General features: G+C 38.8%; 1 long non-coding RNA gene across 2 annotated transcripts in view; it reads right to left on the reverse strand.

Moving 5' to 3' along the window:
- LOC124077856 (uncharacterized) overlaps positions 1-6,841 on the reverse strand; it is an 89,171-nt gene extending 82,330 nt beyond the window's left edge. Inside the window, exons 1-2 of one of the 2 annotated variants that reach the window (XR_009225036.1) lie at positions 6,615-6,841; positions 1,796-1,893 (exon numbers count right to left, since the gene is read on the reverse strand). This is a non-coding gene — a long non-coding RNA (uncharacterized LOC124077856). The remainder of the gene's footprint in view (positions 1-1,795; positions 1,894-6,614) is intronic. The other variant, XR_006846746.2, reaches the window with a different exon arrangement.
- Positions 6,842-7,188: the final 347 nt, after the last annotated feature.

Below are 7,188 nucleotides of genomic sequence, written 5' to 3' on the forward strand. Positions count from 1 at the left end.
AAAGGAATCCAGGGCACCCTCATCTACTAGATAACACGGGAAGGCTTTGCCTTCACACACAGAAAGTGTTTCTGCCCCCAGCCTTGCTCTAAGACCCTGATGCCCTGGGCACATTCAAAACTCAAAATAATCTGGGTGAAAGGTGAAGGTCTGTCTGTTTTCCTAATAGGTCTAGACTCCAAATATTCAAGAAAGTGGAAATAAGCCTGACTGTCCTTTTTGGTGCCCCAAATTACCTCCTACATTTTGCTTTTTCAACGATCGCAAACAGTCCTATGATTCTGGACAATAATGTCTAACTCTAGCCTATTGCTTAAGGCAGAATTAAGATGGGGTAATGGGTTGAATAAAAAGATCTACTTATATCAATCTTATTTCTTGTCTTAGAGATGAGACATAAGTTTATGAACTGGAGGAGGTAAATGCAGATTTCCTTCCTTTCCCTACTCTCCCTCAATCCTTCTGTCCCCTCTTCCTCCCTCCCTCCCTTCCTTCCTTCCTTCCTTCCTTCCTTCCTCCCTCCCTTCCTTCCTTCCTTCCTTCCTTCCTTCCTTCCTTTTCATTAAGCACAATGCCATTTACCTTACAAGAAATCTGATGGAATTTAATCTACAACATGGTTCCAGACCGGAAGTACAGCTGCACAGCAGAAAGGGGGCAATGGGGTGGGGGTATTTTATAACACACAAAACAGGCAGGACTGCTCTGGACAGAAGATAATGCAAACTAGCTTTGCTGGAAATGAGCTGCAAAATACCTTCATTTTCTACTACAGTGAAACCCTGATAAAATCACAACTGTTAAGGTCATACAGTATATCAGGTGGAATCACAGTCTTTAGAACTCCATTATTAATGCAGACAACCTCACAATCAAAGAGGATGAGAGCACAGTTTCCAGATGCCAATGATTTGATCCTATCTTATTTGGCTGTTTACATTTAAATAATGTGACTGTATAAATTTAAATAATATAAACCACCAACAGATGGATCCCAGTGAAAAACTGCACCTTCACTGAGACCCTGAATGTACACTATACAGGGCTTTACAATTTATTTGAGCAGAGCTCATATTTAAAAAAAAAAAAATGGGGAGGGGGACAAAAAGAGAGAGAGACTCATTTCTTCTGCCATTATGGAAATAAAAGGACAGCCGCTTTAGTTCCTGGCTGACTGTGCCAAGGAAACATGCAGTTCTCTAACCTCTGGTACAATGTACCCATAAGGTAGCAAGCATCAAAGCATATTAAAAGATATTAACTGCATATTTGCTTATGAACAAGATAAAAAGCTGTAGGGCCTCCAGGTTCTCAAGCTGTGAGTGGAACAGCTTTGCAATTTGCCTGCAAAACTGCATTTTGATCTTAATGAATATAAAATGGCTGCCATTAAAAGTAAAACAGATTATTTCGGGTCTTCCAGGGCCCATAGCTCTTTGCCGGCCTTGGAGGGCCACTATGATCTTTCATTAAAATCTCACAGCAGGGCTCCCTCACCAGCAAATCAAGCCTTGCAGTCTAGGAGATTGGCTACATTTAAAAGTAATTTTCAGAAATCTACACAGATTTTCAATTTGGTAATGAAAGCCATAAGAGAATGCAGGCGGCATTTTGTCGAATATTGTTACTGATCCAGTGCTCACATTCGTTAGAAATTAAACTGCCCCGTAACTATCGCACTGATGGCAGCTTGCCATTTCGGCTGCGTTCTAATCTCCGTTTGTTAATGAGTAGCATGTGCTAATTGTTGTCATCCTTACCGCCAAGCGGTCCTTCCCCAACAAACATATTTTACCTGCTCAGACGTGGAACCTTTCACTTTGTCACAGACCAAGTTGGAAGGGAGTGTTGGAGTCGCTGGTGCTTTTCATGGAGACAGCCAGGCGTCCTTAGCTGATGGGAAAGGAACAACATCTGAAAATGGTGCTTTTGTATTGCATCTGGACTTGGCCTTTGTTTTTCAGTCAAGCCTAAGTTTTATCTAAGTCCGGGAACAGGCAAAATGTGAACTTTCACGTTGTTCCTAAGAACAGTTTAAACACATCAACAAACTCTGCGCACAAGGTTAGGCCAGATCAAGTGAAGTTTAAAATGAGGGAGGGGTTGATGGTTAGGAGGGAGGAGAGACTGGAAAATTCATCTGGGCAAAAGTGCTAGCCAAGGCAGGGAAGAGAGTGCACCTAGAACCCCACAGGGATGTGGGACTGCCACAGGTTCTCAAAGCTGAGTTTCCCTCTTTGCATTCCCTGGTTCAAAAGCCTTGGGGACAGGGGTTGTGTCACCCTCAAGAGGAAAGTACTAGGGGAACAGGCATGTGGGCTCACAGTACCATGGTTCCTGAGGAGAGAGGGTACAGAGAGGGAAAAAAATAATAAGTTCAGCATTGTGATATGTTATGCTGGCAAATATCTGAATAAAGAAAATTGTATAAAATAATTATCAATGAAAACATGATTAAATAAGAAAAAAAAATTACATAAATGCATTCTGAGACAGAGTGGTTTTTTTTTTTTTTTTCTTTATGGGTCCCTATACTTGATATAAGAACTGAGGAAAGTTATCTTTCTGAGATTCTAGAAACAAAAATGTCAGATTATGCTTTCCTTTTGGAAAATGCATTCAATAAATTTTCTTTACCCAGCAATTCTCTTTACCTGGCACCTTTAGGGCAAAGCTCTTCCCTGCACTAAAATGTGACGAACAACAAGAGCTGCTCTCTAGTTTCTCTCTGACTGGATATAAATTCTTCCCGCTGATACAGAAAGAGTCTCTATTTAAAATAGCAATTCTCCTTGGCAGAGAGCTGGCAGCCAAGAGGGAGAATATATACAAAATATATGTTTATTTTCAGGGGGCCAAAGCAGGCAACTTGTGGCTCAGCATGAAGTATCTTTTAGTTTCTAGAATACCTGAGGTTCCTTGGCCTGTCTGGGCGCAGCTCCTTAGGTTTCCACAAAGTACAGTTTTAATAGGGGGTATGTCTATGATTTTAAGGAAATGACACAGGAACCCCTAATAAGGTGCCACTGCTAATGTGCATTAGTGTTTGAAGAGAAAACTAAGGCCGATTCCTTGTCTCTGTGGCCTCAGGAGACCAATGGGAAATAGATGCAAACAACTTGGTAAGCAGTTTTGAATCCATTCCACCTGTAGTTGAGATTCTAATTGCAGGATCATTCATGTAACATGTTAGGATTTTTAAACACCCAAAGTGACATTATAAGAAATTCTGCTGAATCCTCCTGAACTCAGAAGGCTGAGGAGGCTTCTTCTTCTTTTTTTAACCTGTCATCAGTTGTTCTAATATTCTGCTGAGAGCTTCCAGGTTCACTTTGACAACTGTATACCAGTAAAGTCTCTTGTATCATTATTTTGGTGTGTGCTAAAATGTGGGCAGAGTGATGGTACATCACCGATTTGGACTCTCAATTTTTAGAATATGACAGACATTAATATCCCTTTAATTATTAGAGCTGGAAAAAAACTGGACTTAATGTAATTATTCTTCTGATAATCAAGTTAAGTTTTATTAGTTATAATAAAGTTTATTTATTTGCCTTGTTTTAGAAACAACTCTATGGAAACAAGTATTGTCCTCACTTTGACTCTCTATTAATTCTCTATTAATTCTGTTAGAAAATACACATATACACATAGAGATGAAGTGGAGGATTTTATAAAAAATAAATCATGTGAAAAATAAAAACTGCATGACCTTGTAAAGGGGCATAATGAAAATTTTCAAATAATATTTTTATTACCTTATGAACTTTTTTTTACTCTATCTCTATTTTGGATATTATAGCTAAGACATTCTTTGTTTTCAGTCATAATTAATTATTAAACTAGATAATGATTCTAAAACAAAATTTGGGGAGATGGAAGTGTATAGCAATGGCTTACAAATTCACATCTACTAAAATTCACACTTATGAGTCCATTTTTAAATATAGAATTTTAATTCAAAGTTCAAGGCCTACATAAAATTTCTCTTGTAAAGAACTTTTAGAATATTAAAGTCTCTGTTTTGTCAAGTGAAATTTTTATTTTGTTGTTTTGGCAAGAAAATATACTAAATAGTATGCTAAATCTCACGACTTGTTTAAAATATAGTCCTCTAGTACATAGCAATACTTCTGTATTTACTCAACAAACCTCACAGACTCAGCCCTCAAGGGACAAATGTATTTAATTCTAAAAGTTAATTGGTAAATTGCTTTGGAATTTGTAATTAATTTTTCCTTAGAAACATTACTTAAACAACAGTTTGGTTCCAGGGCAAGCCCATAAGAATAAAATTTGTCATCATGTAGCTGAGCTAGAATCCAAATAGCCTCAGCCTGTGTTTTTCCTCCAGGAAACAGGAAACATGAGATTCAAGGTGAGTGAATTATGAGATAAATGGATCGGGATAAAGAGTAGGAAGATGTTGAGAGGAGCATGGTTTCCCTTTCTCCTGTTCAGAGCTGGAGCTCTCTGTGCTATATAGTGAGACTCAGCTAGATCCAGACATCTCTGGCCCCACAGTGCCCCAAACTCCCTTCAGCTCCTGATCCATGGCTGCAAAAATTCAGTCCTTTAGCCCTTCATAATCAACTATGTCTCACCTATCCTCCCAACCCTCTAATCACATTCCAACTGATTTCACCAAATATTGGAGGAATGAGGAGCATAGGCCAGTGAGTGGCAGTGAGGAAGTCACACTTCCAAGGAAGCACTTCTGTTCTGGTTCTGAAGAAAGTTCAGCAGCTGAATGTCCTGTATATCACCCATGCAGGAGTCTGGTTCGGGGCAGTGTGTGGTACCAACACCACGGCTACCACCACAACACAGGAGCTGTGACGGGCGACGACATGAGCTGATGCTTAGGAGTCAGAGCACAGAGGATCCTGCTGAGGATTTCTCCTACATGTGTCCTCTTGCCTGAGGCCCTCAACAGTAAGCATGTTGTAAATGCAGGATGGACTTCTGTCTTAACCAAAAGGTAAATACGCTTGATGAGTGTCAACTTATTAGAAAGGATGAATGTTTTACAAATGAAATTTAAAGAAAACAGAACCCAACAAAAATATAGAAGAAAAAAATATATATTTTGGGGGAGCCAGAGATAAATCGGATCTGGAATCAAGAGTGTAAAAAGAGGAAACTGTAGATTGGTGGGGTAGTATACTGGAGGGGAAGATACTTCTGTGGATAGTGACAAGATACTTCTATAAAGGCAGTGACAACTTCCCTCTTATTCAACAGAGAATAGGAAAAACTCTCAGGACAGTCACATTGGATGAGCTTTAACATCTTTTCCAGGAAGAAGAAGAGAGAAGGAGTGGCTGGCCCCTAAGTTCATAGGATCATGTTTATGAGACTAAAGGGATATAAATTTTCCTGGGACATAAACGTAAAATGCATGGAAAGATAATGCTCTCCTCTGTGATCACATATTACAATTGACATTGTCTCTATGAGACATGGTCACTGGTCATCAAGAGGCAGGGAGATACAAGCAAGCTGTTCAAAGGCCTGGGCACTAGGGTAGAGGCATCTGTCTTTCATATTGGTTGAGAATACAAGGAAGCTTTGGAAATATCTATGTGGTGCAAAGCAGATTTGGGTTTTTGAAGTATGGCTCCAAGTGGTAGAAAGAGAATCTTCGGCACAGGGCGAAGTGGTTTTTTTGAAGATAGGAAAATGTGTTGTCTCCAAAAATACCCAAACTAAGCAAACTGCTTAAACGTGGAAGCCAAACAGACAAAAACTAAAAAGCTTTCAGATCGGATCCTGGGCTACAGTGTGATATAGAAGGTAACATATTTTAAACGGGTTGATGAGTATTTTTCAACAAAGAACACAGGAAAGACAGGCAGAAACCATGTATTCATCCTATTGTTCATATGTAACAATTAGCAGACTATGAATAATATAATGAATATATAATTTAACTTTGCCCAAAGAGTGTGATTTGGTGGGTGAGCTAAAAATGATAAGGAATTTGGAAGGAAGTGACATGTCATTTTAGATTTTGTTATGTTTCACAGGAAAAAAAAATTGGATATAGGCATTTATCCTAGAATTTAGGAAAGCAGGCATCAAAATAGAGAAATTGTAGAGATGATCCCATGACTAAATCATTTTAACGGGAAAATAAGCCTATTTTTAAAATTCTGACAAAATAATCACAGATTATTTCAGAGGCACATATAAAAAAACAATATAACATGAAAGGAACATTCTTTTTCCCTTTTTGAAGCTATTGAATCAGAATATAAAAGGACATGTGCCCAAAATGGAAGGCTGAAAACATCGTAGGAGCCAATATAGAAAAGTGCAGTAAGAAGATTGTCAAGGGGGTTAAAGCCTGACTATAGGCTGAAAAACTGCCAAGGACAACAGAAAGCTATTTTAAGCTCTGTTTGTAAAGAAGAACAAAGGGATAGGTACATTGATTGGGGCACACAGCAAAATGTTAACAGATGTCGCAGAGAAAACAGAACTATTCAACTCCTATTTTGATTCTATGGTCTCTAACAAGAAGAATGATCTTCAAACCAGAGAGGGCAGAGCAAATAGTTAAGAGGGAACCGAGGCCCAAGATAAGTCAAGAAACACTAAGGTATTACCTGGTTGCTTTAAACAGGTTCAAGGCTCCAGGCCAGACCAATTATCTCAGGTTACCGAGAGAACCTAAAAAAATGTTCCAGATGTGACGGTGGAAATCCTCCCAATATTTTTTTTAGAATCATGGTCTAATCAGGCCTGACCAGGGATTCACATGGGCTCTAGGAGAAAAAAAAAAAAGCTTTTCATTGGGGAAAAACAGAAAAGTATCCAGAGACAAATCCTCAGGAACTGCTACAACTGATTATCATACACATGAGTTGTTTGTGTTAAGAAGCAGCAATCACTGTCAGTTAGCAGGGGTTTCCTTGAGACCACACCAATCCCTGCCTCCTTCCCTCTCAACCTTCTCTCTCTTTCCCTTGTTTTTGTTTTGAATTTATTTGTTTGTTTTGTGTTGTTGGATGGTGGTGGTGTTATTGTTTTCTTCCTTTCAGTTTCATAGGATGACTAGCCAAACATTTCAGAGGAATGACTCAGTTTCATCAAGACATTTAACACATTATTGAATAACATATCAGTGGACCAAAAAAAGAGGCCTGAGTAATTAGTGTGACTCAAAACCGGTTGAATAAA

Source organism: Marmota monax, unplaced genomic scaffold, assembly GCF_021218885.2.
Source record: "Marmota monax isolate L192 unplaced genomic scaffold, Marmota_monax_Labrador192_F-V1.1 WCK01_AAM20220418_F8-fsc00015, whole genome shotgun sequence".
Lineage (NCBI taxonomy): Eukaryota > Metazoa > Chordata > Mammalia > Rodentia > Sciuridae > Marmota > Marmota monax.